This window comes from Sphaerodactylus townsendi, linkage group LG02, assembly GCF_021028975.2.
Source record: "Sphaerodactylus townsendi isolate TG3544 linkage group LG02, MPM_Stown_v2.3, whole genome shotgun sequence".
NCBI classification, from domain to species: domain Eukaryota; kingdom Metazoa; phylum Chordata; class Lepidosauria; order Squamata; family Sphaerodactylidae; genus Sphaerodactylus; species Sphaerodactylus townsendi.
In genome coordinates, this window is record NC_059426.1 from 151,886,114 (window position 1) to 151,909,043 (window position 22,930).

Consider the following 22,930-nt stretch of genomic DNA (forward strand, 5'->3'; position numbering starts at 1 on the left):
GTTCTGCTGAGAGCTTCCAATGCGGCATTTCTGTTTTGTTTCTTGCAAGAGAAGTTAATGACTTGGGGCAAAAGCGACAAGGTTTCGGAGGACATCATACAGCAACGATCTTCCCATATAAAGCTTCAGGATTTTATTATTAATAACCCTAAATTAAAATGTGATTCTCTCTCTCTCTCTCTCTCTCTCTGTATATTTACTACTATTTTATCCCACCAAAGAGCTCAAGGTGGGCTATATTTCTCTTCCCTCCATTTTGTCTTCACAACAATCCTGTGAGGTAGCTTATGCTGAGAGTATGTGAATGGCCCAAGACTACCCAACAAGTTTACAAAATGGAAATTTAAACCTGGGTTTCCCAGATTGTAGCCTAACACTTTAATCACTATGAGCAGCAGTGGCATAGTGGTTAAGAGAAGGTGCACTCTAATCTGGAGAACTGGGTTTGATTCCCCGCTCTGCCACTTGAGCTGTGGAGGCTTATCCGGGGAACTAGATTAGTTTCTGTACTTCCACACATGCCAGCTGGGTGACCTTGGGTGAGTCACAGCTCTTTGGAGCTCTCTCAGCTCCACCCACCTCACAGGGTGTTTGTTGTGGGGGGCGAAGGGAAATGAGATTGTAAACTCCTTTGAGTCTCCTTACAGGAGAGAAAGGGGAGGTATAAATCCAAACTCTTTCTCTTCTTCTATATCATGCTGTCTCAAATGATGTCAGGGACCAACAGGATTGGGGCCACAGTGCTGGCAGAGAGGAGGAGGTTACATATAGCAGGCTGGTTACATATATCTCAACAGCAACAGCAACAGCAATGTGTTATTTTAAGTAGATACATGGTTCAGGGAATACCTCTCAATCAATTAGCTAGCATCCTCCTGACAGAAACAGCCTAATGTGTCACTTGAAAGTGGTATCTCACCCTTTCCAGGTTCTGCTTTTCCCAGGCACTATCCCCTAAATTTCCCAGTATTCGCTGAGGTTGTCACCAGTGAGCTTCACGACAGATTTGAACTTGGGTTTCTGAGATCCTAATCCAAAAGTCTAACCAGTGTACCACACTGTCTCCAATGTTCTGTGTAAATGAGACCAGCATCATCAATGGGAATGGGCTTTCTGCCTGTTTTGAGGCTAACTATTCCACACACCAATACTGGATCTTGATTCACAGTCATTTCATATAGTCACTAGCATGTATTTGTCCATATACTGCACTTAAAGTCTATCTATTATAAATGTCAATGCTATTATTGTTAGTACTGACTGGATTAAGACTGTACAATCTAAACAACTGCTATGTTTTAATATCATCATAACGGCTCTGAATTTATATGTTGCACTTAGGATGTTACATTTTCTTAAATGAACTATAAAATATCAAGACAATATACACAATTTAAATTAAAATACCATATAAATGCCAGCTTAATACTATATATCCAAATTCACATCAAACTGGGTAAATATGGCTCTATTAAAATTTATCTAAAAGGTTTCCTAAATTAAAAAGCTTACAGGCAGATTTCTCTAAGCAAACCAGTGAAAGGGATAAAAGCAGAAAAAAACCCTCCGAGAAAATACCCTGCTAGGGCTTCGGTGTTCCAGCAAGAAGGATTTCTACTTCATGGATTCTCCAGCAGATATCAGGAAGCCGCTGGATTCACAGGGCCTTGAACTGCCTAAAGATTTACACATAACCACTATCACAACAAATTGGACCTGGAAGCTAATAGATGGTCACTGGAATTACCACAGAACATTCCCTTCATGCCCAGGAAGGAAAATAGCGAGTAGGCCAATGAAAACCTCATCTTTTGTTCTGAGGATCTCCTTCTATAGAGTCAATGGAGACTGCTTCATGAAGGATGAAGGGACAAGACGGTTGCCAACTGTGAGTCGAGAATTACCTAGAAATTTTAGGGTGGGACCTGGGCAGGGTGGGGTTTGTGGGGCGGAATCTCATTTGAATATAATGTCATAGGTCAAATCCCCACTACCATCTTAGTCAGGTTTCAGAACACAAACGACCGTTAGTTTGTGTTCTGAAACCTGGCTAAGACGGTAGTGGGAATTCGACTATAGAGTCCATCATCCAAAGCAGCCATTTGCTCCAGGGGAATTGATCTGTCATTTGAAGGTTAGTTGCCATTCCAGGAGATCTCCAGGCCCCACCTGAAGACTGGCAACCCTAAATATTGTCCCCTTGGCTTTAACATCCACCCAAATAGTACCATCTTGAATTCCACTGGTTATCCTCCAGTCTGCTAACTCCCTCTGTCTTTATTTTTCTTCCTTGAAGCATTGTGTAGGTTTAAGCCCCTACCTCCCATTGATTTTTCCTACATGTTGAACTTTAGTACTGTCTTCAGGAGAGCTTACTCTCTAAGGCAGTGGTTCTCAACCTGTGGGTCGGGACCCCTTTGGGGGTCAAACGACCCTGTCACAGGGGTCGCCTAAGACTCTCTGCATCAGTGTGCTCCATCTGTAAAATGGATAAATGTTAGGGTTGGGGGTCACCACAACATGAGAAACTGAATTAAAGGGTTGCGGCATTAGGAAGGTTGAGAACCACTGCTCTAAGGTCTAGCTTAAGGTGACCAGATACCTTTTTAAACTGGGACCAGGGTGGGCGCATGAGCGCGCGCGCACAGCACAGGAGCGCACTGCGGGAAGGCTGCGTGGGAGGCTGCCAAACTGCCTTCTGGGGTGCTCCCCGGTTTCCCGCCCTGAAACTGGGGGGCGCCCCAAAAGGCAGTGCGGCAGCCTTCCAAAAATCGGGACAGTAAAAAAAACCCGTGGGATGCGGGACAAATTGGTTTAAGGCGGGACTGTCCCGCCAAAAGGGGGACGTCTGGTCACCTAAGTCTAGCCTGGCCTTACAATGCAGTGCTCTTATGCAAATCATACCAAGAACTACACATTCTATTTATCACCTAGAGTTAGGGTTGCCAACCACCAGGTCATAGCTAGAGATCTCCTGAGTTTACAACTCATCTCCAAGTGACAGAGATCAGTTAATCTGTAGAAAATGGCCACCATGGAAGGTAGACTGCATGGCATTATACCCCGCTGAAGTACTTCCCCATCCCCTCCCCCAATATCTCCAGGTATTTCCCTGTTTTGGAACTGGCAACTCCGTCAAAGATTGTCAAGTCCAGATTGGTACATTCCTGGAGAGTTGGGGGGTAGACCCTGGGAATGGTGGGGAGGGACAGAACTCAGCAGGCTATAGAGCCATATATACAGAATAATGCACTTTCAATGCACTTTCACAATGGTTTGAAAGTGGATTTTGCTATTCTGCACAGCTGCAAAGTGCACTGAAAGTGGATTGAAAGTGCATTATGGAATTCTCATGGAATCTGTGGCCCCTTCGCACATGCAGAATGGAATCTGTGGCCCCTTCCGCACATGCAGAATAATGCACTTTCAATGCACTTTCACAATGGTTTGAAAGTGGATTTTGCTATTCTGCACAGCTGCAAAGTGCACTGAAAGTGGATTGAAAGTGCATTATTCTGCATGTGCGGAAGGGGCCACAGATTCCACCCTCCAAAGCAGCCATTCTCTGCAGGGGAACTGATTTGCCTAGAGACCAGTTATAATTTTAGGAGATCTTTAGGGCCCCCTGGAGGTTGCTTCAGGTTAGGAAATGCCCAGGTGTGGAGACTGAGGAGGGTGGGGTTTGGGGAAGGAAGGGACTTCAATGCCGCATATTATCATAGAATCCACCTTCCAAAGGGGCCATTTTCTCCAGGTGAACTAATCTCTATTGCCTGCAGATCAATTGTAATCCCAGGAGACCTCCAGTCACCACCTGGAGGTTGGCAACTAGGAATGCTATTGTAACCCCCATGCCCAGAATGGGTTGGCCCAGAATGGGTTGACCCAGTAAGGGGTGGAGACTCGGAGCAGCAGAGAGGCTGAAAGAGCTCTTTTGCAGAAGAACAAGGCTACCAGACTCGGACCTTGATTTCTATAAGCCCTTAACACCTTGTTAAGGTAATTTCAATATTGTTGGGAACTACTGGGAAGGTAGTTGTTGTTTTGCTGTGTTGTAAATGTTGGAGTTTATTGTTTCAGGGTTTTCTTTTGTGGTTGTAATGGGTGAGAGTTCTCCTGGAGACCTTCATCATGTTGCAACCTGTTCATCAAGCCCTTGGAGTCTTCAGGAGCCAGCCAACTTGCAAAGAAGAATTTGGACTTGGCAATATCAGTAGACTGTAAATAGAAGGACTTGAAACGCAACCTGAACAGGACCTTGAATTGTAACATTAAATGTTGATGTTTTAAAAGTGTTAATTGTAAAGAAAAGTAAACCATTTTGTTGTTTAAAAATTGTTGTTGCAACTCATTCCAAGTACTGCCCCACAGAACCCACAAGCTGAGGTTACACTATCACCAGCCCAGAGCTCCTTTCCATGAACATTGGCTGATTCCCAGTGTAATGCTAAACAGTTCCACCCTTCTGAGCCTGCTGATTTAGAAAGGTCTTAATTCTGTTTAGGACTATACTGTTAAAGCAAGATGGGCGGCATGCTATTGAAATGTCTTCATCATTACGCCAAAAGAGTTCCCCCTGTGGAAATCTGCCTTCACATCTCCTCTTGACTGCTTCGTGAAAACATATTTCAGGAAGAAGCCCTGACAGCAGACTTGGAGGCTCTTGTGAGTTTATGCCTGAATAACAGACTAGATGGATAGTGCAGGGCATTAGAAATCTCATATTGTGCTGCCCGGAAAATATTAAACATATTACACACAACTAGCCGTGTCCAGCTGAGGAACAGATGATAATTTAGCAGCTTTATTGTTGAAGGGGGGTGGGGGGAAGCCAGATAATCTGGAGATTAAACAGAAAGGACTGACCCAGAGAAATTGCTTTCGGTAATGCGCTGTGATCAAAAAACATATTTGTATTATACCGCTCCCAAAGGAAAGGCAAATGCTCCGGTTGCCCTTGAAAGATTGTAATGAAAGTGCTAAGATGACATTGAGCCGCATATGAGCCTCCCCCTCCCCCCTCCCAAGTTAGCCAAAGTAACACTTACAAGGTCAAATGCAATGGACAAAGTCGAGATTTTGGCAGGGTCAAGTGCAACATGCTAACTTTCTGAAATCACTAGCTATGTGAAAAAAACACAATCATCTCTCTCTCTAATAATCATTAAATGTAGCTTTGCTTATTCTTGATAAACAGTCTACCTGCTTATTATGACACAGCAAAATATTTGCACCTCCTTTGGGCAATCAATACATTTTAGAAATGTTCTCTGTATGTGCTGTAGCGTGACTGAAAGTCACTACATACTTGGGACAAATCTTTTAAATATGCTCACCCTGCTAAACTATTTTAGCGTGCTCATAGTAGAAATAAACAAGTACTTGGAATCTGGTGCATTTCCTTTTTTAAAAAATTAAGATCAAGCAAGCAAACAAAGGCCATGAAAGAAGGTAAAAAAGTCTGAAAATAAACAATGGGGGTAAATGGAGGAAAAGTTTAATACCAGTCGCATTTGTCCTGGAGGGCTTGTTTGTTTTTGCATTCCTTAAACAGATCTACATTCTACAATATAATAGTAAGGGGTGGGAAAGAATACTGTCAGTTTGTAATGTAATCTTCCCCTAGAAACAGGTTTTATCTTGTGAGTCTAATATAGGGCCTTTCCCCACTTACTCTGCTGTAAGGCCATTTGGGCTAAGTAGCGGGTCCCAAGGCACTCCTGACTACAGGCTGCAACAACACAGTCAGCCTAATAAAGTTAAGCTGCTGTCGTGGCTCCCCTCAGCCACACATCATTCCTGGCTGGAGAAAAACATACTGGTGAAAATGACGCCAAGAGTGAGTAGCAGCTGCTTAATGTGGTAGAGGGAAAAGTGGGGAAAGGCCCATATTGTACCATAACTTATGTGGAAAGTGAACTGGAAACACATTTCCAATATCATGTCTACTTTTAGTTTCACTTCCAGTTTCTATTTTGCCCTATATATGCATCAGTTTTCCAACAAGCATGCTGTTATGACAATATTATTAACAAATGAGGCTTCAACAAGGACACACTGCCAAATAAATTACATTTCCTACCCCACTAGTCTTCTTCCCCCATAGGGGTCTGCAACCTGTGGCTCTCCAGATGTTCATGGACTACAATTCCCATCAGCCCCTGCCAGCATGGCCAATTGGCCAGTACTATCTCTACTTTCTAGAGTTGCCAGGTTCCCCCCTGGATACCAGCAGAAAAGTTGCTAGGCCCAAGCTAGGAAATTCTTGGAATTTGGGGATGTAGCCTGGCGAAGGCAGGGACCTCAGTAGGGAAAAATGCCATAGAATCCGCCACCAGATCATCCATTTTTTCCAGAGGAGCTGATTCGCTGTAGTCAAGAGGTGAGCTGGAATTCCAGGGGGTCCCCAGGTGCCACATGGAAGCTGGCATTCCTATGTTCTTCCTTTCCCTTTGCAGCTCTCACTATTTCTCCAATTTCCCTGCTTCCTTCCCTCCCACATACCTATCTCAGTTTCCCCCCATTTCCCCACTAATCCTTCCTTCCATTCCTCTTTTGGGCAGCTTCTCCCCTTTCCTTGCATCTTTCCCTCCCTCCAGCCCCTTCTCATTCTGTTTCTCCATTTTTCTTTTCTATCTCCCTATCATGTAAACTTCGCTTCCCCCCCCCTTCTCCTTCTTATCTTTCTTGCTCTCCTATTCCTTCTCTCCCTCTGTTCGCTTGAGGTTTCAAAGTGAAATGCAGCAGCCATTTTGGATGATCTAGACCAGTAGTTCCAAACCTGGGCTACATGTACCTTCAGGGATACACACCAGAGCTTTTGGGAGTACGTGAAAAAATTACATAATGGGTTTGCTAATATCAGGGTACAATTTTAGGGAAATGGGTTGCCAAGGGGTATGTGAGTGAAAAGAGGTTGGGAACTACTGACCTAAGCAACCACTGAGAACACGGAGAAGTTGCCTAGGCAATTATCTCATTATATGATCTTTACTTATATTGGTGTTTTAAAACTTTATTTTATTCCTTCGTTTTTTTAAATATTAAGATCCCCCAAGTATGTAAAACCATATTTTCCTTTTGTACCTGGCCTTACTGGTGTAGGCTTTTTGATCTACACTCTGGGTCACATTCAGAATTAGATACATAGATAGTACTTTGGTACAATCCTATGCAATGTTGCTCTATTTAAGCCCATTTATTTCAAGACCTCTACATAAAATACCTTGACATAGAATTCCACTGTTGATGATGTGTTAAATGTTAACAACAATATACTATTATTGCATCATTCCTGTGTTACTAAACACTTGCATAGAACCAATGCTCCTAACCCCTAATAAAATTTCCTCCACATAATGAAGAGACAGTTTTTTATGTTTAAATTTTAAAACTGAACCAGGAAACCAGCCTACCTCGTCAACAGGGGGAACTTCAAAGATACCACCTGCTATAGAAACTTAAGTACAGCAGCTGAGTCCTAAATCACAAGTCTTACAAACACTGGCCTAAATTATGGTCATGAGATAAGAAAATCTGGCCGCCCACACAAAAAGAAAAATGAATGGGAAAGTAAACTATAAGGGTTGTCCTCCATACAATTTTTAACAACTACTACACAACCCAGAGAATGATTTTAAGAACATTCAGTGGTACATCAACTTTTTTGATTTGAATAACAGACACCTTCCTTTATTCAAACAATATGCATCTTCCTTCAGTACACACACTGTATCATAAACTGACTACTTTTCCAATCAAAGGCAAGCGAAAGTAAGAACCAGTCCAGCCAATGAAAATTCAAGACCCTTTCTGTTGTTGCTTTTTGCTCATTTTATAGACAGTGACTTGCCCATGGCTATTGGGAGCATTTATGGAGAAACAAAGACAACAGCGTTGGTGTTGTTGTTCCATTATCTGGTTCTTCCATGAAGGTGTTCCCAACTGTATTTCAGGCCAGGCCAATCAAAGCTTAGATGGACTTGAGGCATTATCTAACACTGACTGAAAATAATCTCAGAGCAAGAGGGTAAAAAAGATGTAATAAAGATTATAGATCAAAGCGTACTATTTAGCGCACACAGGCCCAATCTGGATCAGGCTGAGGTCCATTTGCTTGACATCTATTCCAGAAGGTCCCAGATTCAGCCTCTGCTGCCACCAGTTTAAACTATCAGGTAGAAGATAATGTGGTAGACTTCCATCTGGCATCCCAGAGTCAGAGTAGACAAGACTGATCATGCAAGAACAATAGTCTGCCTGTGTATAAGCCAGATTTATGTGTTCAAGGAGGGGAGAAGGTATTTAATCAAACCAATCTCTCTTATAAAACCCATATTTCCCCCCCTTTACAGTGGTAATAGAAGTATAGAGGACAGTTTTGATTAACAGTCCCATGTAGACAATGAAGGTTAAAAAGCCCTCCCTCCCCACATGACAATGATCCAAAATCAATTTGCTTGTTAAAGATGAATGGAGATCTAGTATCTTCATCATTTCTGCTTCAGTCCCAAGAGATAAATTGACTGTCATTATTTTTCAACAACAGCATGTAAATGGTTAAATGTCATGAAACAGAAATTATGCCCAAACAGGAGTTTATGTAATGGTGACATCATACAGCTGCTTGAGTCACAGCTGGTTTGAGGAAGTCACTATATCTAGTATGGCCAATGGTGGAATTCAGCAGGTTCGGACCACTTCGGCAGAACCGGTTGTTAAAATGGTGCTTGTAAACAACCAGTTGTTAAATTATTTTAATCCCACCATCGGAACTGGTTGTTAAATTATTTGAATCCCACCACTGAGCATGGCCCTCCTTGCTACATCTACATTAATAGCTAGCAAGTAAGGAGACCAGGTTACTGTCATGGCCCCCTTTGCTGCCACTGAAAGCTTCTCTGAGGAAGCCCCTGATGCAGTTGGCAGCTTGCCTGGGAAAGGGTTAATGAAGTCTTGCAGAGAGACACCAGCTGAACTGGTAGAGTCTGAACCAGGGGCGTAACGAGGCAGCCCTGGGCAAACTGTAGCCCTGGGCAAAACCTGAGTTGGATGCCCCCCCCCCCCATGAGCGGCCACTCCAAAGTTATGGGCCCTCAAAGGGGTGCCCCATCCCCATTCTTTGCTAAGGAGATGGGGGCTACCCTTTGAGGGTCCGATAACTTTGGACCCCCTGAACCAAACTGCACCAAACTTGGGGGGTGCCATCATCTCCAGATGATACCCTGAAATTATGCACCCCCTGCAGGAACATCGTAGAAATTTGCCCAAGAATCTTTGTTCTGCATTGCTGTCAATGGGGGGTTGGGTGGCGGCTGGGGAGGCACACTTGAAGGCACAGTCTCAAAACTTTCATGGACTCATCAGGCGCCTTCCCCAGTGATACCCCCCAGGTTTGGTGCAGTTTGGTTGAGGGGGGCCAAAGTTATGGACCCTCAAAACTGTAGTCCCCATCTCCTATTAGCTCCCATTGGAAACAATGGGGGATGGGGCACCCCCTTTGGGAGTCCATAACTTTGGACTCCTTAAACCACATCTCACCAAATGTGAGGGGTAGCATAAGGACAGTCTCCTGATGATACACTGAAAATTTGGTGCCACTAGCCTAAAAACTGCACCCCCTGCAGGCCAAAAATGGAAAACCAGTAAAAATACCCAAAAACGAACCCAGCATTTTGATGCCCCCCACAAGGTGATGCCCTGGGCAGCTGCCCACCTTGCCCAATGGACATTACGCCCCTGGTCTGAACTCACACAGGCTTCTGTCTCAGAACTAATCAGCTGCTCAGTGGCGTAGCACCTACGGGATGGGGGGCAGGGGTGGGGCGGTGGGTAATGCCCTGGGCGGAGCAGCAGCGGAGGCATGGCTGGGCTGTTGAGGGGATGTGGCGGGGGCAGGGCAAGGGCGGGCAATGCCACAGAAGGGGCACAGGGCGCGCACACACACCGGGCACAGTTTCCCCTCACTTTGCCTTTGGTAGGACTAAAGAAGATGCTAGCTCTGAGTCTCCAGATAAAAGTCTGCATTGCAGATGGAGACTGAGACGGGCCTTAAAGGAGAGATGCCGCTCAGCAAGACTATAGGCTAGGGCAGTGGTGGCGAACCTTTGGCACTCCAGATGTTATGGACTACAATTCCCATCAGCCCCTGCCAGCATGGCCAATTGGCCATGCTGGCAGGGGCTGATGGGAATTGTAGTCCATGACATCTGGAGTGCCAAAGGTTCGCCACCACTGGGCTAGGGCATTACTTAGAGCCTTTGCAGGAACAATCCCAGGCAAGCAGCTCTGAGGAATAAAAGGCCCTTGGGCAGGAAGTGCAATTGTGGTTGCAAAATGGATTCTGCCTGACCTTGTCTGGATACCACTGCTGTCTCCAGACCTGACTGACAGCAGACCAGCTTCTGACCTTGATTCTTGGATTCTCCTAATTGCTGTATGCATTCCTGGCATTTGACTCCTGGACAGATTGACTTCTCTTTGGACTCCCCCACAGACTTTGTAACCTTGGACTTTATTCTTTGCTGAACTGTCAGCAGCCCAGTCCAGCTCTGAGCCTTCTCAGTACTGTGTGTTGCTGTGGCCCCACCTAGCCTGCACAGTTGCAGCCAATGGGGATCAACCTCTGTCTTTCTGTCTCCCTCTGCTATAGCAGAAACAAAAGAGGGGGGCTATTGTAGCACAATGTTCTGGGAATTTCCTGAATCTCTGGTAAAAAACATTGAGATTTAGAAAAATTGTGGAGGGTTGTATGATGGCAGTCTCCAATGTCTCTTCACCACTTTCCAAGTGAACGGAAGTGATTCATGCCGAGATTAGAACTCTGCGGGAGCCTGACTAGCCATTCCCATCAGCTCTCTACCAGCATGGGCCAATTGGCCAGCGCTTTCGACAGAGGCTGATGGGAATTGTAGTTCCTGAACATCTGGAGAGCCGCAGGTTCCCTACCCCTGCTCTAGATTGTGTTGGTGAAAAGTGTCATGAAGGCACAGCCCCATAGCATTTTCAAGGCAAGAGATGGTTTGCCACTGCCTGCCTCTACCTAGCAACTGTAAACCTCCTTGGTGATTTTCTAGTGGGGAGCTTCCTAGAAACTACCAACACCTCCAAAACCTCGCCTGACCTCATCTGACCAACCAGTCAGGGAGTGAGGAGCCAGGCTCTGAGGCGCAAGGAGGCCACATTGTGATGGCGGACCTGCCCTAAGTGCAGAAGGTCCACTGTCTGAAGCAAGCGAATGTGCCTCCCTTATGTCCACTAGTAAGCAGACATGATGGATTCCAGATTCTGTCCAGTGAACTTTTTGAAAATCAACATGCCTCACTGCCAGGGAACTCTTTTAAATTTGTGCTTCCCCTCTCTTGCTTGCATACACTAGACTGTTAGTATTTTAGCCTTCCCTGCAAAGCCAATTGTCGCTGTCAAGCCTACCCTTCTTATTATTTTTATTACTGCCACATATTCTAGTAAGAACAGCTAATCAGAAAAGTCTACATAAGTATTTAATCAGCCTTTTTTAAAAAAATGACCGAATGTTTTGATTTTGTAACTGCTGGCAGCTCATGCTGGGTGGAAATTTAGTACTGTCAGCATTTAATTATTATTTTATCAGAGATTTCTTTACTATCCAATAGTGAAGAAATAGCTAGGATTAGAAATGCAGCAGTGAGCAGCTTTCTGAAACTGTAAGATAGTGTCTTCATTAGTCACCTGTATGGAAATGCAGCAGTTTGAGGGATATGGATTTTTTAAAAAAACCCAGAATGTATCATTGCATTACATTTTGTGGTCACACCTGTACAATTCCACTGCTGCCAGACTGTCTTTTCCGAGCGGTGTGCTATAAATGTATTAAGAGAAAGGCTAGACACATTCATTAAAGATAGGAATGCCAACAGTCTCCAGACAAAACAATTAGGGCCTGTATTCTCAAGGTATTCTTATTTCTGGTTGATAGAAGCCAGGAACAGGCAGTGGGCCAATCAATAGTCTCCCTCTGGTCTTTTAAAGCCTATTCATTCATAGGTTCCAGTACTGGCCACAGGTAGAGATGGATTCCTAAGCCAGACGTACCACCAGTTACAATCATTGATATGGTGCTATTATAGCACTGTAGCAATTCTTTCTGACTGGATTTTCCTGAAGACACAAGAAAACACAGTCACAACATTATTTGCTATAGCATACTGATGGTATAATATCCAGTGAGGTGACTATACCCTAACATAGCTATGCTTGATATGGTGTCTTCTAGCCATTCACAATGGAATATAAGCTGCCATAAGGAACTGGAATGTTCTGGCTTTGGATCAGGGGTCCCCAAACTTTTTAAACAGGGGGCCAGTTCACTGTCCCTCAGACTGTTGGAGGGCTGGACTAAAAAAAACTATGAACAAATTCCTATCCACAAATGATTGTAAAATGTTTGATTTCACCTTTCAGCCTTTCTGTCATGGTCTATTTTTAGAACAGTGACTAAAGTCTGTCAAGTACAGGGTGGGCTCCAAATATTGTTGGGGATGCTGTGGAATACCTTCCCCTGTAAAAAAAAAAAAAAAGCAGAACTTTCCTAATGAAACATTCCATCTTAACCCAGGATCAGGTATCTTCCTGGGTTCTTTTCTCCTAGCAGCCAGCTAGCTTATTCAGCCAGCCTGGTTGATGCCAATGGGAGTGAGCGAACCAGAAAGCCTGAGAGCAACACACATGGGAGTAGCTGAGAGGGAAGGGCGGAGCAGGCATTGCCACATGTAAGGTTTCCAACTCTGGGTCAGAAAATTCATGAGATTTGGGGGTGCCATCATGTAACTGCAATCAACAGCCGTTGGGGCCTCTGTCTCTCCTCTCCCTGAGCCCCCCGCTGCCGCATGAATGGATTTCATTGAGCCATGCCTGGCCGGAGTCGGGATAAATGCCTTCAGGGGGGGGCCAAGATTTGGCCCCCGGCCGTGAGGCCTAGGGGACCCTGCTTTGGGATGCAGAAGACTGAGGTTTTCTTGGAACATCAGAGGGGATGAGGGCAGCAGATAATATCATGAGCTTAGGTAATGGTAGCCCAAATGAGTACAGCCCAAAAGGTATCTGATGGGGGCATACTGACAATCCATACCACTGTAAATTTTCTGCTCCAGAAATGGAGGCCAACCTACTAATATTTAGGAAATACCCTACATTCAAACCATATTCATAAGAATAGCCTCTGGTTTATTTACTTGAACCCACAGTCTATTAGTGGATTGTTAGTCATTTATCCTTGGAAAAACAATTTCCCTGAAATATGGGCCCATGAGCCTGATAGGGCAGTCCACAAATTTTCTTCTTCCTAAGTGAACCTTGGTATCTACATATCTATTTTCCACCTGTGTCCCCCATCTGCAGATACTTAAATCTGCACCTAGGAGGCCTACTGACCTCAACAGGTTTTTCTGAAGATGTAAGCAACACCCAGCTCCATAGAAAAATCTGAACATTAAAAAGCTCTTGACTTTTAAAATGGCAGTGGATGCTGATGCCAAAGAGAACTGGGCCCAGCCACATCAGTTGTCAAGCAAAGCCAGGGTGTGGTGGTGGCAGATGCTGGGAGCAGCTCCCAGGCTGCGCTGCTGTGGCAAATGCCTTAGGTCACTGTGGAGGTAGCCATTGCTGCAGAGAGCTGAGCCAAGGTGTGTTAACCATCAGGCGAGGCCAAGCCAGGTGGCAGATGCCAGGAGCAGCTCCCAGATTACGCTACCACTGTGATGGATGCCTAGGCAGGGGTGTAGTTCCAAGGGGATGGGGGGTGGGCGATGCACCGGGCACGCGCCCCTGTGGGGGTGTGGTGAGGGCATTCTGTGGCTGGGCAGGGGCATTCCAGGACAGGGGCGGAGGACGCACCAGTGCACCAGGCGCTTTCCCCCTTGCTATGCCTCTGTGCCTAGGGTTACTTTGAGGACAGCCACAGCTAAATCCTGAGTCTGTTTGAGGCTTTAAAGTAAGTGGTTGGAGGGGGGGTTGGGATTCCCTTCATGAGAGGAAGATAGGATGGAATCCCTCCTTTCCTGAGTTTTGCAGGTTCCCATTTGTCATACTAGGTTTGGAAGGCACATCACTGACCACTGGAGTGCCATAAATAGGCTATATGTATTTCTGGTGATATAATTAGTACCTTTAGCCAGCCACTCAAATTAACTGTTATTTTATCCTTTTGTAAGTTGTCAAATTAATCCTATAGCATAACATTATGAAAAAGAATCTCTTTGGCTTATTCACTATGGTCGAATCCCCACTTGAAATTTGCACGCAGATCCAAACCTGTTCATTGTGAAACTATGTCCTCTTCATCGGAATTTCTCCCTCCCCACTGCAGCGAGCACACAGCAGACACACCCGGTTGCAGAACTTTGCGCCAGCAATCCTCACTACCACCAGGCTTAGCTCGCTCGCATTTGGTCTCCCCTGATTGGCTGGCATGCCTTGATGGGTCGGGACCTTTTCCCACTGCGGAAACGTACATTGTAGGGGCGTGATAAAAAAAACTAGCGTGTAAAAGTTTAATGTTTAACTGTTTAACTGTGCAAACAGTTAATCGCTACCTGTGTAAACCATTAACAATTCAAAGTTACATGTTTGACTGTTTAACATTTGCATCCCTTCTGCTGGCCAATCGCAGTGCTGAAACAAAACCAAAGGAAAGGCTACCGCATTGCAATGTTGATTGGTTGCCCGGTTCAGCCATCACCTCAGGGCTGGGAACCGAGAGTCAGGGTTTCAACCCTCATCCTCCTCTGGGATCAGCTCTCGAACCGGTGTTAATGGGGTCTATGCCACTTTGCAACCAGGAAATCACTGCGAACGCGGATTAACAGGGAGAACGAAATGCCAGAAACGGAATTCAACTGCCACACAAGCAATGGGGAGGTTGTCCCTCAAACCTGGTTAGTTTGTGATCTGAAACCTGGCTAAGACAGTAGTGGGGATTCGACCAAAGCCTGAACATATCTTCCAAGTCAATATGTAAGAGATACATATGTAGATACATAACCTTTTGTTTGTCTGTATTCAATTGTGATGGATTAGTAAAGAAAAAAGCAATCCTTTCTTTAGTGGAACATTTATGAATTTCCTGTGGAAAATAGTCTTGAATAGTCTCTGCTATTGTTCTGTCACTGAACACCATTACCAGTCCATAACTGTCCCTGAACAAGTATTTTGTGACTAAATTCAGCAAACTTTCACTATTGGATAGCCAAATAAGGCCAAAATTAAGAGCATGTGATGAACAAAGAGAGTACAAGGAAGCCTATTTGCATCACTGAACCTGTATAACATGTCTGATAATTAATATATTGATTAATAACACATTAACTTCCTTTAGGCCCCAAACACTGGCTGTTGTGGATCCTTCATTAGGAAATGGCACACTTTAAATCTCACAGTAAATGATGAATACATAAATCCCAGCATGGGTTGCACCTCTATCACTCATCACTAAGACACCCTTTAGTCCCATAAAAAAATCTTCAGTTTCAATTCCCTTACATATTATTTATTCTCACATCTCACCTAACCCTCCACTATACCTTAGTCAGGAATCTCCAACCTTTCTGAGCCTGTGGACAACTGTAGAATCCTGGCACAGGGTGGAGGGCACAGCCACCAAATGGCTACTGCAGGAGGCAGAGACAACCACAAAATGGCAGGGAACAAGGTTATACATAACTTTAATAGTGATTCTTCAACATGTTTCACCATTTTAGGCCCAGGTTCTGTTTAACAGGATGCCTTTTAATCTGCACAGTTTATTAAAGCCTCACTACGCAACAGTCCCACTGACCCCACCCACTTTCTGAAAATGCTCAAAGGCACCAGAAAAGGTGTCAACAGACGTGGGACCCATAGGCAACACAATGGGAGGCACTGCCTTAGCTTAGAGTTTTGATTTTTTTTTAAAGAGTCATGTTTGGTCCTGTACTAAAGTGCATTTAGCTCTTCAGCAATAAATTGTAGACCCCTAATCTAGGACTTCAGCTATCTAGGCAAAGAACTGCAGGCAAACAACTGAAGTTGACAATCTCCAGGTCAGCCCTAAGTAATAAAACCTTATTACTGGAAAGAATTATGAATAACAGAGAAAAACGGAATTTGTTAAATACATTTAGCAACCTCCTATCCAGTGCCCTATCACTTTCCAATACCAATTTTTTCAAAAGACTAGTAAGTACTCTTGTTGCTAATACAAATACCTCCCAGGCCTTACAATCCCTGCTTTTCAACTGGTATGTCTTTATCTTGATATTTGACTAAAGTCTTTCATTCCACCAACTAACCTATTCTGTTTCAAGGGTCATTTCTATGCTGCTGCTCATTTTAATCTTTCCTTCCTGTTCAATTCTAGACCATTATTTGGGCCAAGTGCAGTGAATTATATATAGCTTTGCAAGGAAGTTCAGAAGTCCTTCCGATATATTATCCACTCTTAAAATTGGCTTAGCTTCCATTTCCTGATGTATTTGCATTGCCTAATGTTCAACAATGGATCTGCCATCAAAGATAGGAAATGATGGAAGAGCTATCAAATTTGTGCTTAATTCCAGTGAACTAATATACTAGTGAGCACACATTTGCAAATTCCTGGAGTAGGAAGGGGGTCATCTTCCTTGTTACAGCTGTTTGAATATTTACTTTTGGAATTTCGCTTAAGGATCTGTGAAATCACCACCTGCACTGTTACTTCAACAGTCATACTCCTTTCATCAAGTCAACCCGATATTTGATTGTTCACCTTGTTAAGTCATCACAACACTCCGTTCAAATATAAGGAAGGAACAGTACAATATTAGACCTGTTAGCTGCTGATAACAGTAGCGTGTTTCATATCTGACGGGGTAAATACTCATTTGAGTTTACAGACAGATCCTCATTAAGTATTGGCTGGAGCCATAGGCCTATATACTCATCCTGTGTACTGTTTCAAACATTTCCAGACATACGTGCGTTGGCATCTGAATCTAAATTCCTACCAGGAGCAGGGACAGTGTCCTTTTCTGGTCTATTTATATCCTCCTGTGATTGGCAGTTCATATTCTATTGTCACTCAAGGATTCATCCAGGCACCAGTTTCAGTCTTTAATCAAGCCATCCTCTCTACAAAGGGAGATTCCATTTTCACCTGTGTAAAAAGGAGCAAAAAGGTCAATAATAGTCATTTAGATACAGCAAATGTGGACCAATTTATCAGCAACCTCCTTTCTCATCCCTGCAGCATACCGAGTGTTGGTATTAAAAACAAAACATCAAAGTAACAGACAGTAGACACTCCAAAACCTTTATAAGGTATCTAATAGTCAGATATAGGCACCTCAGTAACTGCTTTGCTTCCTGGTAAATACTATTTTTAAATGTGGAGTGTACTAAAATCCAGCTGAGTATTTAAGCATGACATTTTCTGCACACTGGAGTTACTCCTAATTTTCATGGGAGTTGTTCCGTTCAGCACTGGAATTGGTTCAGGCAGAGTTCTTCCACACATCTACCCCCTGTGCATTTTTACAGTTGTAGAATCAGTTTATTTTCTTCCACATATGAGTTAAATAATCAGGATTTTCAAGGGAGGGTGCTGTTGTCGCTGGTGTTGTTATTGGTGGTGTCAGAACTCCAGTTCAATATTGTTGTTAGCGAATGGTCTCTGGGGCCCTAAAATAGTGCTGTAACACTGCAGTGTTGCAATTCCAGTTCAAGCAGTTTCTCGGACTTCCCAGCTTTCTTTTTTTTTTTAAGTAAGTCTTTACCCCTTTTCCTCATGGAGATATGGATTTTTCCTTATATATCTGTGAGGAAGGAGGCTAGAGAGTTACCGGTACTTTTTAAAAATGAAAGCTAGGAATTCAGAGACCCTGCTTAAATTATCATGGTAATACTGCAGTATTATATCACTATTTTAGGGCCCTTAAAAAAATTGAAATCACTCTTCTGAAAAGGGACTTGGAATGGTTTAACGGTGATGACAGTCCAATCACTGAAAAGTGTGCTAGAACTAAGAAAACGGATAAAAAACATTACACACTAGGAAAAAGCTGACTCAAAATGGAATTCCAGAAAAATATATGGGTAAAAGTGATTTCAAAAGAGCCAGAAAAAAGAGGGAAAAACAAACAAGCAAACAAACAAAATGAAATGAAATGAAATGAAACGAAAATTAAAGACACAAAAAATGCACGCTGAAATCTGGGAATAAACTGAAGCAGTATAGGACCAGAGCCAATGTTTTAAAAAACCATACAAAAAATCCCAATGTGACTTTAATGAAAAAATGCTTGTTAAGAAATAAATTTTCTATAAAGTCTACGTACCCCAAACTCTGGGAGTAAGAGGAAATTCCCTTGGCAACCTCCACCATAGTCAGTGTACATATCCTTTCCCACTTCCAGCAGGCGAAAGTGATGGAGACAAGAAAAAAAGAACCATTGTAGTAGCCAAACTCCCGCACTCTGCACCTTAATGTGCTTTGTCAATAGGTTTCATATTGCAGCTATCTCCAGCTGCCTTATGCAGCTTAAATCCCTTGCAACAGATGTGTACTTCTGTTTATAGTATTATTAAGAAATTCCTGTTAGAAAAACTATATTGGCTAGATGCTAAGTTTCTCTTGCCTTCTTCCTGTAAGTGCTCAGTGTTCCAAACTGTCATGGAAATGCACATTTTCAATAGCTTTGCTAAACTGGTTAATTTCTTTCCTGAGAGCAATCAGTGCCTTACTTTCACTTCTAAGTACTCTTAAGTAACAAGCCATTGAGCGGTACACATTTCCCATTGAGAATTTGTGTTTTCTTATCCATTGCTCAGGTCTAAAACTGAGTTTGCTTATACATAGTTGGTGGTGGAAAGTGCTGTCAAGACACAGCTGACTTGAACAGCAATACCTGGGGTTTTCCAGGCAAGAGATTAACAGAGGTGATTTGCCATTGCCTGTTTCTGTGTAGCAACCATGGACTTCCTTAATGGTCTCCCATCCAAGCACTAACCAGAGCTGACCCTGCTTTTGAGATCAGACAAGTTGAGACTCACCCGAGCCATCCAGGTCAGGGGTGAACCAAGTTACCTGGAAGGTATTACTTACAACAAGAAGCTACAACTGGTTATAAAGGACTTACACTTTACCTGTAGGTAGGTAGCATGCTGAAATTTATCTAGATACAATTATAAAACATGTAGAAAAGCAAGACCTGCTGAGAAAGAGTCAGCATGGCTTTTGCAGAGGCAAATCCTGTCTTCAAAGAACTTACTAGAGTTCTTTGAGGGTGTAAACAGGCATGTGGATAAGGGGGAACCAGTGGACATTGTCTACTTGAATTTCCAAAAGGCTTTTGACAAAGTTCCTCACCAGAGACTACTGAGAAAACTCAGCAATCAAGGAATAAGAGGGGAAGTCCTCCTATGGATTAAAAACTGGTTGAGAAACAGGAAGCAAAGAGTGGGTGTAAATGGGAAGTTCTCACAATGGAGAGATGTAGGGAGTGGTGTCCCCCAAGGATCCGTTTTGGGACCAGTGCTCTTTAACCTATTCATAAATGACCTGGAAGTAGGGGTGGGTAGCATGGTGGCCAAGTTTGCAGATGATACCAAATTATGTATTGTGGTGAGAACCACAAAGGATTGCGAAGAGCTCCAAGCGGACCTTGATAAATTAGGTGAGTGGGGGTCAGAAATGGCAAATGCAGTTCAATGTAGCAAATGTAAAGTGATGCACATAGGGGCAAAAAATCCAAACTTCACATATACGCCACAAGGGTCAGTGCTATCAGTCACAGACCAGGAAAGGGGATTTGGGCGTCTTAGTTGATAGTTCCATGGGAATGCCAAGTCAATGCATGGCAGCTGTGAAAAGGCAAACTCTATGCTGGGGATAATTAGAGGAATTGGAGAATAAAACTGCAAAGATTGTCATGCCCTTGAGATAAAGCAGTGGTGCTGACCGCATCTCTGGAGTACTCGTGTCCAGTTCTGGTCACGATCTCAAAAAAGGATATTGAGGGAGATAGAAAAGTGCAGAGAAGGGCAACAAGGATGATTGAGGGACTGGAGCACCTTCCCTATGAGGAGAGGCTGCAGCGCTTGGGACTCTTTAGTTTGGAGAGGAGACGTCTGAGGGGGGATATGATTGAAGTCTATAAAATTATGCATGGGGTAGAAAATGTTGACAGAGAGAAATTTTCTCTCTTTCTCACAATACTAGAACCAGGGGCATACATTGAAAATGCTGGGGGGAAGAATTAGGACTAATAAAAGGAAACACTTCTTCACGCAACATGTGATTGGTGTTTGGAATATGCTGCCACAGGAGGTGGTGATGGCCACTAACCTGGGTAGCTTTAAAAGGGGCTTGGACAGATTTATGGAGGAGAAGTCGATTTATGGCTACCAATCTTGATCCTCTTTGATCCGAGATTGCAAATGCCTTAACAGACCAGGTGCTCGGGAGCAACAGCCACAGAAGCCCATTGCTTTCACATCCTGCATGTGAGCTCCCAAAGGCACCTGGTGGGCCACTGCGAGTAGCAGAGAGCTGGACTAGATGGACTCTGGTCTGATCCAGCTGGCTTGTTCTTATGTTCTCTTGTTCTTAGAGATTAGGAATGGACAGACAAATCCAAAGTAATAGAAAGCACCTCTCTCCACCATTACATATCTGGACATAGAAGAGTAAGAATAGATAAGTAACTAATTCAAAATTGCACACCTGACTGTCTAAAGCAGGGGTCCCCAACCTTTTTCAGCCTGTGGGCACATTTGGAATTCTGACACAACATGGTAGGCACAGGAACAAATTGGCTGCCACAAAATGGCTGCCAAAGTAGGCAGAGCCAGTCACAATATGGCTGCCACAGCTAATTTCAGTAACACAATGCAGATCCTTGTACTGTGGCTGTAGCTGCTGCCCAAACAATGGCCGTTTCCGCGATCGGTGTTTATCGGCGCCTGGGGTCGGGTATCAGGCATGCGAGCTGCTGCAGTCGCGACCGCCCGCGCCGCCCACCCGTCCCCATGCCGGCATTTCCCCAGTGTGCTCGGAAGCGCACTTGTTGGGAAAACGCTGGCTGGAAGCTGCTGCCGCGCGAACGGCAGTGGCTTCCCGGCGCTTTCCCACCCCTTGCTCCCTGTACTTACCTTGTTCCCGGGCCTCCGGCGCGTCGCCGAGGCCTGGGGACACGCCCCCCTGCCCTGCGCCGCTGGAGCAGGCAGGCAGGGCCAGGGGGCGTGTCCCCAGGCCTCAGCGATGCGCCGGAGGCCCGGGGACACGCCGGGTCGGCCGGGCGCCGGCACTCCGCGGCGCCGGCTGCCCAGCTCTTTCTAGGACTGTCCGTGCGGACTGTCCGGCATCGAGTGCGCCGACCCGGCTGCTTCCACATTCGTGCGGAAACGGCCAATGTTTTTTTTTAAAAAAAATCTGAACAGCCAGACAAATTTTCAGTAGTCAATCAGAAGCCTTGCTGGGCAGTTCTATCTGGTTCCACCCACTCCCTAAAAACACTTGACGGGCAACAGAACAGGTGTCAGTGGGCACCATAGTGCCATGTTAGAAATCCCTGCTCTAAAGATTGCATGATCATTATACTCAGAGTAAAGGACTCCTCTGAATAAGTAAAACCTCAAGGTGAGGCCCAGAGATCTCCCAAAATTACAACTGATCTCCAGACTACAGATATCTATGGAATTGAACACCAAGCCGCCGCCCCCCTCCAGGTCCTCCCCCCCCCCCCAAGCTACAGGAGTTTCCCAACCCAGCCTTGGCATCCCTAGGCCCTAATACCGTCAGTTCTGTCTAGCTTCTAGATTAGTTTAATCATCTTTATCTTATTTATTAGGTCCTACAGACATTGATTTAGGACATCTGCAGATATAAAGTTCAGATATAAAGGGGGAAAAGTGCTGGGCATCATGAATGCACCAGTTATACTTCATCCCATGTACCTCCAAGTGGATTATAAATTTATAATCTTATATAAAGATTAAACAGAATAGAAGGCATGATGACACAGTCACTCAGAGGATCACTATCACAAGGTAAAACTGACTCCTCCAATGTCACTTTCTGTGACTAACAAGCAAGCAAGGAATTGCAGGACTCCAAGCCTAGTAATCCCTGGCCTGGATAGCCCAGGCTAGCCTGATCTCATCAGTTCTCAGAAGCTAAGCAGGGTCTACCTTGGCAAGTATTTTTATGGGGCCGATTTTGCATGCCAAGATTGCCCCTCTATTGGCACAGGGAATGCCCCGATGCAATTGGGAGTTTTGCACAGTTCCGGTGCTGCAGCGTGGCTACCATGTTTCAGCCCCAGAGCCACCCCATGGCAATGGCTTTGCTCCACGAATTTCCTGAACCGCGAAGGTTGGGGTCCTTTTGAAATGCCCCTTTGTTGCTCCGGAGGCTTCCACCGCCATGCAAAACTCTGTAGCAGAAACGGGCACAGTTTTCCTACCTTGCTGCTCTGGCCCACCCCACCCCCCACCCCCAATGGACAGGTGCAGGGAAGTGGCGCCCCCCTTGCAGTGAAAAAAAAACAGAGGGAGAAACCTTGGTTTTTATAAAGCAGAGAGAAACCTTAGGCAGAAAAGCAGTGTGTGCAGGCGCCATGAACAGGAGAATGGCAATTCTGTCGCACACGCAAGGATTTTAGATTTGTGTTCAGATCTGATTTGTGTTCAGTGTCATGTAAAACTAAAATAGTGAAAGTGAATAGGGGGAATGGGGAGAGATTCAGCCAATCCAAACACAGGAAACGGAGGCTGCCCGCGCTTGCGTAAAAGAGACCATGGAAGAGCTCGCAGTGCTTCAGTGTGCTTATGGGAAAGCCCTGGGCTTGTGCGGAACCATTTGGGACTTCCCTCACCAGCCCTGACTTGAGCGAAGGAAAGAGCCGGGCAGCAGTGGGGAACTACAAGCAGGGTGAGAAGC